At 41.8% G+C, this 11,140-nt stretch overlaps 1 pseudogene; it reads right to left on the bottom strand.

The window, feature by feature from the left end:
• Positions 1 to 8,484: 8,484 nt before the first annotated feature.
• On the bottom strand, positions 8,485 to 9,078 carry LOC141373776 (peptidyl-prolyl cis-trans isomerase A pseudogene; annotated as a pseudogene).
• Positions 9,079 to 11,140: the final 2,062 nt, after the last annotated feature.

Here is an 11,140-nt window from a genome sequence, read left to right as displayed (position 1 = left end):
GATTCATAGGTTCATAGGTTTGGAAAAGACGACTTGTTACTTTTTAGAATTTGCGATACACTGAAATTGTGATTCACTGAAATTCTAGGGAAGAATTAGAAAAGGTCTTGAATTCCTTCAGTAAAACATAACATTTCCATTAAATGTTCAGATGTACATCTATCTGGTTTCTCCAGTATATCTTTTTAACAGATGGCATACTACTAATAAATGTTGTTATTTCTTCATCCCCATCCCCCACCAATGATTGGGTTAAGAACTGAAAAATACTGCCAAGACCAGTATTAATGAGGAGAATGACAGCCATGATTAGGATTTCATTTTAATACAGTAGGATTTTTTTCTACTGAATTAAAATTATTTGATAATAACTCATGAGTTTCAGTAGGAAAAGAGTTTCCTCTGTAGATCACAAAGAACTTAAAATGTACCACTCCTAAAAAAATTTTTTAAAGCCCCACCATACAGAAAATTTACTTAGTTTGATACACACGACTTTAGAAAAATAAGAGTTTTGGAAAGCCGGGCCATCTCCTCTAAGATTTTGTAAACTCATTATCAGGCAGGGGACGAGCAAGTGTCTGTTACCTTCAATGACCAGTATTAGAATGAATGTGACTTACAGTCAAATTTGAAATGGTGATGGCTTGATAAATTGAATAATAGAAACTGTCTTGTTTTTCACATTTAGTGTAATTAGGTTAATGGCTTTTGTATAATTTTCCAAACTACTTAATGGATATTTTTTTAAAAGATTTTATTTATTTATTTATTTGAGAGAAAGAGCATGAGCAGTGGGAGGGGCAGAAGGAGATGGAGAGGGACAAGCAGACTCCCCACCCAGTGAAGCTTGATCCCAAGACCCCAAGATCATGACTGAGCCGAAGTCAGACATCAACCAACGGAGCCACCCAGGCGCCACCTTAATGGATATTTTATGATTTAAAATAATTGTCTTTCTAGTCAGACAAAATATAAAGAATCCAGAGTATCAATTTGTACCTGTTAGAGCAGGAAGAAATTTGTATGTGTTGGAACAGTAATTCTAGGCATTGATCTACAGACCACTGCCTGTCTGTGATGAAATATTCATAGTGGTATAAGAAAAATTAGGACAGTGCAGTAGTTGCTTTTCCAAAAATCTATATAAAGCTAAATGTCTTCAAACAATATAGTGATCCCTAAAAAAATTAAATATACAATTACTATATGACCCAGCAATCCCCACTTCTGGGTATATACCCAAAAGAATTGAAAGCAGGGATTCAAACAGATACTGTATATCCATGTTCATAGCACCATTATTCACGATAGTCAAAAGGTGAAAGCAACCTGTGTCCATCCATGGATGATATATTAATTTTGTATAGACATACACTGGAATATTATTCAGACTTCAAAAAGAAAGAAATTCTGATACATGCTACCACAGGAATGAAATTTGAGAACATTATACTAAGTAAAATAAGCCAGTCCACAAAAAGACAAATACAGTATGATTCCACTTGTATGAGGTTAACTAAAGTAGCTAAATTCAGAGAGACAGAAAGAATGATGGTTGCCAGGGGCTGTGGGGAGGGGAGATGGTGAGTTGCTAATGGATAGAGTTTCAGTTTTGCAAGATGAAGAATTCTAGAGATGCACAACAACTGAATGCAGTTAAGGCTATATAGTATATATTAAAAATGGCTGGGTGCCTGGGTGGCTCAGTTGGTTAAGCGACTGCCTTCGGCTCAGGTCATGATCCCGGAGTCCTGGGATGGAGTCCCACATCGGGCTCCCTGCTTGGCGGGGAGTCTGCTTCTCCCTCTGACACTCTTCCCTCTCGTGCTCTCTATCTCTCATTCTCTCTCTCTCAAATAAATAAATAAAAAATCTTTTAAAAAAAAAGGCTAAGTGATACATTTTATGTTATGTACATTTACCATAATTAAAAATTTCTTTAAAGTTTCTTAAAGCTAAATGGATTCAATTTCCAAGACTTTCCTTTAAAGATTATGTCCTTTCTAGCCTTAAGATAGTTGTAGATGTCAGTAGTTTGGGGGTATTTGTTTTTCTTGTTTATTTGGGTGGGTTTTTTTTACTTCCTTACTTGATACAATACACATTTACACCCCGATATTGATTCTTAAACTCAGGTTGAATTTTTTTTTAAAGATTTTATTTATTTATTTGACAGAGAGAGACACAGCGAGAGAAGGAACACAAGCAGGGGAGTAGGAGAGGGAGAACAGGCTTCCTGCTGAGCAGGGAGCCCGAGGTGGGGCTCGATCCCAGGACCCTGGGACCATGACCTGAGCCGAAGGCAGATGCTTAATGACTGAGCCACGCAGGCGCCTGTCAGTTTGAATTTTTATTGGCCAATGAAACCTAAAAGATGGGGAACCATTGCTCAAGAGATCCATGGTTCTTACCTTTGTTTTTTCCTGCCTGCCCCAATGCACTGGAGTGAATCATATACCTCTATCAACCAGAGCCTCCATAGGGCTTATTGTCAGGGGGAATTTTGGCCCCAAATGGGCAGTGGGCATATCAGAATGGCTGGGAGTCATGTATATTAGACAAAGGCCCCCGGTGGTTCTAATAGGGGCTCTCTCCCCCCTTTCAGGTTGCATTGACTCCTCCCCAAACCTAGCTAAACTGAGAATTCTTGCTCAGTAATATTCATACATCCAGAATATTTTATTGGGGGCTAGAAAGTACTTAGACTCTTTATTTGCCTTCTCTACAGGGCTGCTTTAACCTCCCAGAAAATGGGTAGGACTTCCAGGGAAGGCAAGTCCTTCTGAAATCTCCAACAACCAATACCATATAGAAGGCTTTCTTTATTTCTAACACTAGTCCTTCACACTGGAATTTGAATACATTTTTTCTTTACTCTTCCAGGCTAAGTTGTCTAGATATTGTGGCTCATTGTTTGCTCAAGGAAAAATTGAAGCGATTAAGTCAGGTCTTTCAAACTGTAGGTTATAACCCATTAGTGGGGTAGGAGACCAATTCAGTTAGTCATATATATATATGTATATATGCACATATATACATATATATATATTTTTTGTCTAATGAGAGACAAATGTATTGAAAGACTAGAAAATATCAAAGTGCATCACACTTAGTGAAGGTAAATACTGTTTCATGAAACTTCATATATATATTTTGGGCTGAGACATAAAGCGTTTCTCCTAAATTGAGCCATAGTCAGAAAAGTGAGAAAACCGGGTGCCTGGGTGGCTCAGTTGGTTAAGCGACTGCCTTCGGCTCAGGTCATGATCCTGGAGTCCAGGGATCGAGTCCCACATCAGGCTCCCTGCTCAGCAGGGAGTCTGCTTCTCCCTCTGAACTTCTTCCCTCTCGTGCTCTCTAGCTCTCATTCTCTATCTCTCAAATAAATAAATACAATCTTAAAAAAAAAGAAAAGTTAGAAAACCACTGGATTTATTCAATGATCTCTATAATCTACTATAGCTTAAAATTCTATACATCTCACTTTCATAGTAAACACAGAATTCTTCCTTCATCCTCACACCAGCTCACCACTACCCTCAACAAATCCCAGAGCTCCTATTTGTCCTTGAGACTAATGTGGTATCCTGTGAGCAATTTGCCTTGATTCCTTCAGGCAGGCTTAGACGTTGGGCCCTCCTCTGGATCTTTCCTGGTCCTGGAATAATGATTTTCATAGTGCTTATTCTACTATATTGTAACTGTTGGTTTGCCCATCTCCCTAGCAAGCTGTGCCTGTATTTAACAAGGTCTGTTGTACATAAGAGAAATGAGTGAAGGAAGGAACCAACAGCTGTATTTGTTTAAAAGAGTGATTCTCAGACCCAGCATCACATCAGAATCCCCTGGGAAGCTTTTTAAAAGCTCAATACTCACACCACACCCTGACAATTAAACAGAATCACTGTCAGTGGAGACTGGGCATCAGGACTCTTTAAAGCTCCCCAGGGAGTCCAGCATGCAGACAAGGCTGAGACCCACTTGTGTAGACCAGGACCTGGGGATCTTGCTATAATGCAGATTCTGATTCCTTATGTCTGGAGTGGGGTTCAAGGTTCTTTCTTTCTTTCTCTCTTTTTTATTAAAGATTTATTTATTTATTTAGAGAGAGCGAGCAGGGGGTGAGGGGAAGGGCAGAGGGAAAGGGAGACTCCTGAAGCAGAACCACACTGAGCACAGAGCCCAGACGCAGGACTCGATCCCAGGGCCCTGAGATCACGATCTGTGGAAATCAGGAGCCTGCCACTTAACCAACTGAGCCACCCAGGTGCCCCCAAGATTCTTTCTAATGTACTTCCAGGTGATATTGATGCTGCTGGTCTGCAGACTACGTTTTGACGAACAAGAGAAGAGTATCTGATGATGCTGGCTATATAGAATAAGCCTATAGACCAGAGCCAAAGGCAGACGCTTAACCGATTGAGCCATCCAGGCATGCAGTCCATTGTATTTTTGAGAAAAGTTATTCCTAGACATCTCTCCTCTCCACCCCTCTGCCTACTTAGCTATCTGTCTGACTGTAGACACCCCTTCTCCTTTCCAATATGCACTGCTGCCAGAATCCCCTCTGATATACACAAATCTGAACAGTATCAGGCCTTCCAGGTTTTCCAAAGCTGGGGTGACTGGATGTCCCTGTTAGCCTGAAACAGGGCAGTTTTGTGTTGGGTCTTCTGTGATTTTATCTGGTTAGCATACCCTTTTGCTCTCGTAAGTGACCTATTTGGGTGATGAAATATGTGGTCATCCTATGACAGCTAACAGGATAAAATCCCAGCTCTTTGATCTGGCTTACAATCCTGCCTAGGCTAACTTTCTATCTCTATCTTCTTCCACTCTGCCCACCTGCCATTCCCAAACATACTTACCGTCCCAAGCAGTTTCCCACCTTGTCCCCACTGTCCATGCTGTTCTCTCTTCCTGAACACCTTTTCCATTTCCCACTTATCAACTCCTCCTTAACCTTCACTGCCCAGCCAAAATAGCACCTCTTCCATGAAACATCATATGCTGTCTGCCCCCATCTCCACCTGTCAGAACCTGCCTCTCCCCATCCCCCAGGCCCCTGCCTGGGATCCTGCAGCAATCTCTGCTTCAAACCTCTGCTATGGGGTCTACTTTGAATTTGGTGCAACACCTGGCCCATCGCAGGTCTTCCAAGTGTTTTGAAAGAGAGGATTTAAAGAAGCATAAAGCCAGGAGCATTTTCTCTGGCTCTGATTAGAATGAAGAGCTTTTTACCTCTATGGAGGACTTGCTAGAGAAAATCCAATCTGTCAGAGCCAAGTCTATTTCTTCATCTATAAAGTAATACGGAGAATAATTGCTGCCACCCAAACCTACCCATGTGAACTCAGTAGGGATATAAAAACAAGTCCTGCTGTTGAAGAATAACATGTTGAAATAAAGACAGAGATGAGCCTTCCATCTCCTATCATCTGGCCCTCAGCCTAGGGCCTGTGGAGGGTGGGGGCAGGAGAAGATTCTGAAATCTGGCAGATGGTTAAATAGAGAATGTGCCTATGGGAGCTCAGAATGATTCATCCCAACTTGAATTAAACTAATTTGGAGAATAACCATTTATTGATCATGTACACAGGTCAATTACTGTGCTACGAATTTTCCATACCATTTCTTTATGTAAGATGGATATTATGATTTCCCATTTTACATTTGAGGAAGCTGAAGCTCAGCGAGGTTATTTGCCAAGGGCACAAAGTTAGTAAGTGGAGCTGGGATAAATAATCATAATGCTAATAATGCACATGTATGTGCCTGGGTCTTTATGAAGCATGCTATTTGAACCTTATAACCACCTTATGAGTTAACATACTCCATTATCAGATGGGAAAACCTTTAAGTAAATAGCCCAAGGTCACATAGCTAGTAAGAAATGGTCCCAGGCATCACAATTCCGGACTTCCAGCTCTATTACAAAGCTGTCATCATCAAGACAGTTTGGTACTGGCACAAAAACAGACACATAGATCAATGGAACAGAATCGAGAGCCCAGAAATGGACCCTCAACTCTATGGTCAACTTATTTTTGACAAAGCAGGAAAGAATGTCCAATGGCAAAAAGACAGTCTCTTCAACAAATGGTGTTGGGAAAATTGGACAGCCACATGCAGAAGAATGAAACTGGACCATTTCTTTACACCACACACAAAAATAGACTCCAAATGGTTGAAAGACCTAAACGTGAGACAGGAGTCCATCAAAATCCTAAAGGAGAACACAGGTAGCAACCTTTTCGACCTTAGCCGCAGCAACTTCTTCCTAGAAACATCGCCAAAGGCACGGGAAGCCCGGGCAAAAATGAACTATTGGGATTTCATCAAGATAAAAAGCTTTTGCACAGCAAAAGAAACAGTCCACAAAACCAAAAGACAACCGACAGAATGGGAGAAAATATTTGCAAATGACATATCAGATAAAGGGCTAGTATCCAAAATCTATAAAGAACTTATTAAACTCAACACCCAAAGAACAAATAATCCAATCAAGAAATGGGCAGAAGATATGACCAGACATTTCTCCAAAGAAGACATCCAAATGGCCAACAGGCACATGAAAAAGTGCTCAACATCGCTCGGCATCAGGGAAATCCAAATCAAAACCTCAATGAGATACCACCTCACACCCGTCAGAATGGCTAAAATTAACAAGTCAGGGAACAACAGATGTTGGCGGGGATGTGGAGAAAGGGGAACCCTCCTACACTGTTGGTGGGAATGCAAGCTGGTGCAACCCCTCTGGAAAACAGTATGGAGGTTCCTCAAACAGTTGAAATTAGAGCTACTGTTCGATCCAGCAATTGCACTACTGGGTATTTACCCCAAAGATACAAATGTAGGGACCCGAAGGGGTACGTGTACCCCAATGTTTATAGCAGCAATGTCCACAATAGCCAAACTGTGGAAAGAGCCAAGATGCCCATCGACAGATGAATGGATAAAGAAGATGTGGTATATATACACAATGGAATATTATGCAGCCATCAAAAGGAATGAGATCTTGCCATTTGCAACAACGTGGATGGAACTGGAGGGTGTTATGCTGAGTGAAATAAGTCAATCAGAGAAAGACGTGTATCACATGACCTCACTGATATGAGGAATTCTTAATCTCAGGAAACAAACTGAGTGTTACTGGAGTGGTTGGGGGTGGGAGGGATGGGGTGGCTAGGTGATAGACATTGGGGAGGGTATGTGCTACGGTGAGCGCTGTGAATTGTGCAAGACTGTTGAATCACAGATCTGTACTTCTGAAACAAATAACGCAACATATTTTAAGAAAAAAGAAAAAGAAGAAGATAACAGGAGAGGAAGAAAAGGGGAGTATGTCAGAGGGGGAGACGAACCATGAGAGATGATGGACTCTGAAAAACAAACTGAGGGTTCTAGAGGGGAGGGGGGGAGGGGGATGGGTTATCCTGGTGATGGGTATTGAGGAGGGCACGTTCTGCATGGAGCACTGGTGTTATGAACAAACAATGAATCATGGAACACTGCACCAAAAACTAATGATGTAATATATGGTGATTAACATAACAATAAAAAATTAAAAAAAAAAAAAAGAAATGGTCCCAGGCAATTTGCTCTGAAACCACATGCCTGGCCACTACCTTTGCTGTCTTTCAGGTCTGTTTGATTTTGCTATCTCGGCTTATCTGCTATCTGCTTCTCCCACTCCTTCTACTGTCCCCCCTGCTTGTGCTCTGTCAAATAAATAAATAAATAAAATCTTTAAAAATATATAATTAATTAATTAATTTAAAATTGAGATACAGTTCACAACCACAAAAATTTGCCCTTTTAAAGTATCATTTAAAAAAGGGCTTTTGGTACATTCACAATGTTGTAAAACCATCACCACCATCTCATTCCAGAACATTTTCAATACCCCAAAAGGCAGGCTCTACTCATCAGTAGTCCCCCCCGCCGCTTTTTCTCTCCTGCTGGCCTGCTTCTGGAAAACACTCAGCCACTTTCTGTCTCTGTTGATTTGCCTATTCTGGACACTTTATATAAATGAGCATCATAGAATGTGGCTTTTTGCATCTAGCTTCTTTCACTGAGCATAATGTCTTCAAGTTTTATCCATTTTGTAGCATGTAATACTACTTTAGTCCTTTTTATGGTTGAATTGTATGGAGATACACACACACACACATATTTTGTTAATCAGTTGATGGACATCTGGGTTGTTTCACCTTTTGGCTATTATAAATAATGTTGCTATGAGCTACACCCTCTTGTGTGACACATGTTTTCAATTCTCTTAGGTATGTATCTAGAAATAGAATTTCTGGGTCTCACAGTTACTCTCTAATTTTTTTGTTTGTTTAGTTTTTATTTCATAATCATGAACTTTACTCTGCAGTCCAGCTAGACGTGAGGGGAGGAAGGAAAATATGGAGCCCAAAGAACTGCAGCGAGGGCACAAAGATTATAGGCTATTTGGAGCAGATGGGGGTGCAGGGGTGCTCTCCTGAGCTACAGAAGGAACGGTCTGGTAGTTAAGATAAAACACAAGTCAAGTTTATTGGATTTGTCCACAGTCAGCAATGGTGATCTTCTTGCTGGTCTTGCCATTCCTGGACCCAAACCAATCCATGCTTCCACAATATTCATGCCCTCTCTCACTTTGCCAAAGACCACAGGCTTGCCATCCAACCACTCAGTGTTGGCAGTGCAGATGAAAAATTGGGAAGCATTTGCATTAGGTCTAGCATTTGCTATGGACAAGATGCCAGACCCGTGTGCTTCAGGACGAAATTCTCATCATCAGATTTTTCCCCATAGATGGACATGTCACTGGTGCCATATGGCATGTGAAGTCACCACCTTGGCACACAAATCTTGAAATAATCCTGGGAAAGCAGGGAGCTTTATAGCCAAAGCCTTTCTCCCCAGTGTTCAGAGCACAAAGTTCTCTGCTGTCTTTGGAATTTTGTCTGCAAATAGCTTGAAGGAGATGCGGACAAAAGGCTCACTATCCACAATGACGTGGAAGAACATGGCAGAGTTGACCGTGGGTGGACAGTGTAGGTGGCTCTGGGGTGGCAGCATCTGCAAGGCCTATGTTTAATTCTTTGAGAGACTATTAAGCTGTTTTTCAGAGAGAGATTTCATGCCATTTTACATTTCTGTGAGCAACCACAGGGGTTTCAATTTCTCTACATCCTTACCAACATGTGTTATTTCTTTTTTATTCTACCCATCCTAGTGGGTGTGAAGGGACCTCTCATTGTGGTTTTGATTTGCATTTCCTTGATGATTAGTGATGTTGAGCATCTCTTCATGTGTGTCTTGGCTTTTGTAAATATTCTTTGGAGAAATGTATATCCAAATCCTTTGCCCATTTTTCAATTGATGAAAACGTCATAAAATTTACAAACCTTTAGTTTGACTGACAAAGAGAAAGAAGAAGAAAGTTACTAAAATCAGGACATTACTACCAGTCTTACAGGGAATGCTATGAACAATGGTATGCCAACAAATAGATCAATTGGGTCTTATCAGTGTGCTTCAAAGAACACGATTACAGTGAGAAGACAACCCACAGAATGGGAGAAAATATTTGGAGATCATGTGTCTTGGGAGGCCCGCTCTCCAGGATACAAAAAGAACTTTTACAACTCAATAATAAGGCAAATAACCCAATTGCTCTCGGGGCCCAAGATTCATCCATCTTTGGTCTTACACACAGAATCATGAATATTCACTAAGTAAACTTCTTTTAATTGATTTTTTTCACTGTTTATAACAGCTAAGCCATAGAGGCCTACAACACTGATGTACAGAAGTTATAGACACTGTGATGTCCGAACTGAGCCATGACCAAGTTACAGCCGAATACAAGATTCGGGGCTGGAAAACACACCCTCAACACAATCGCTTAAAACCGCCATCACTCTGGACAAGGAAAAGCACTTCAAGTTCTGCTCCCATGACTGTGAAAGTGAGACCCTGGGGACCAGGGGTAAATTCAGGTTCTTTGTCTCCTGTTTGCTAACCCCGTGTTCACACCAGACTTAGTAAAGTAAACAGCTCGAAGAAAGTGAAAGCACGGAAACTGCCTCCCCGGGGAGCTGCTGTAGCCTCTTCTCCTCCCAGTCTTGGTTTGTACCCGCCCCCCCGAACCGGGAAAGTGTGGTCTAGAGTTGCCCTCTAGGACTCAGGCCCTGGCAGCCCGGCTTCCACCTTCACCACTCCAGAAAGTTTGACAATGGCAGACGCCCTCCTTCCAGAATGATGTCAGTCTTCATCGCCCTCTACCTGTTTGAGGGTCTTGAGTGAGCGCGTTGGTCCTCATTGCCCAAATCTGCTCCTTCTATCACTTCTGGGCACTCTCTCTTCTAGTTTTCCTTCTACCACACTGACTCCATCTTCCTTTCCCAGCTCCTCTTCTCCCACCAGCCCCTTGCAAGTGTACTCTAGGTCTCATATTTCATATTTTCTCCCTCTTTATCTCCTCTCCCTTGGTGATTTTCAGCAACTTCCTCCTAGTATCATTCTCTATAATGGCCCAATTTCTGCCTCCAGTCTCCACCTGTGAGCTCCACACCTGGAGCCCTAGCTGCCCGCCGTGGGACACTGACATTGACAGCAATTTCTAGCAAGTGTCTCCCCAAATCTGCTCCTCTTCTTCTCTTCCTTAGTCTTCATATCACCTCGCCTGGAAATGCCAAGTCATTAAATATTCTCTCTCCCCCTTTCTCTGTCCCCATACATTCAGTTCATTGTATTTTTAAAAATATTTTATTTATTTATTTGTCAGAGAGAGCACAAGCAGGGGGAGCAGCAGGTAGAGGGTGAAGCAGGCTCCCCTCTGAGCAGGGAGCCCGATGTGGAGCTGGATCCCAGGACCCTGGGATCATGACCTGAACCAAAGGCAGACGCTTAACCATCTGAGCCACCCAGGCACCCCAGTATCTCAATTTAAAAAAAAAAAAAAAAGACTTCATTAACACCATTAGGCTCTTGACCCCACCATTTTCTCCCAATTTATCTTATCAACTCACTGCCTTCCCCGTACAGATTGGTTGTCTGTGCCTTTAGCTCTAGTATTCCCTCTGTCTGGACAGACATCCTTTTCCCATCTTGTTTGCAAGACTAACTCCTATTCATC

Source organism: Callorhinus ursinus, unplaced genomic scaffold (genome assembly GCF_003265705.2).
Source record: "Callorhinus ursinus isolate GAN/ISIS: 27379988/994484 unplaced genomic scaffold, GSC_fseal_2.0 scaffold12, whole genome shotgun sequence".
Classification (NCBI taxonomy): domain Eukaryota; kingdom Metazoa; phylum Chordata; class Mammalia; order Carnivora; family Otariidae; genus Callorhinus; species Callorhinus ursinus.
Note: the sequence above shows the minus strand (reverse complement) of the source record. Positions and strands in the feature narration are given on the sequence as shown.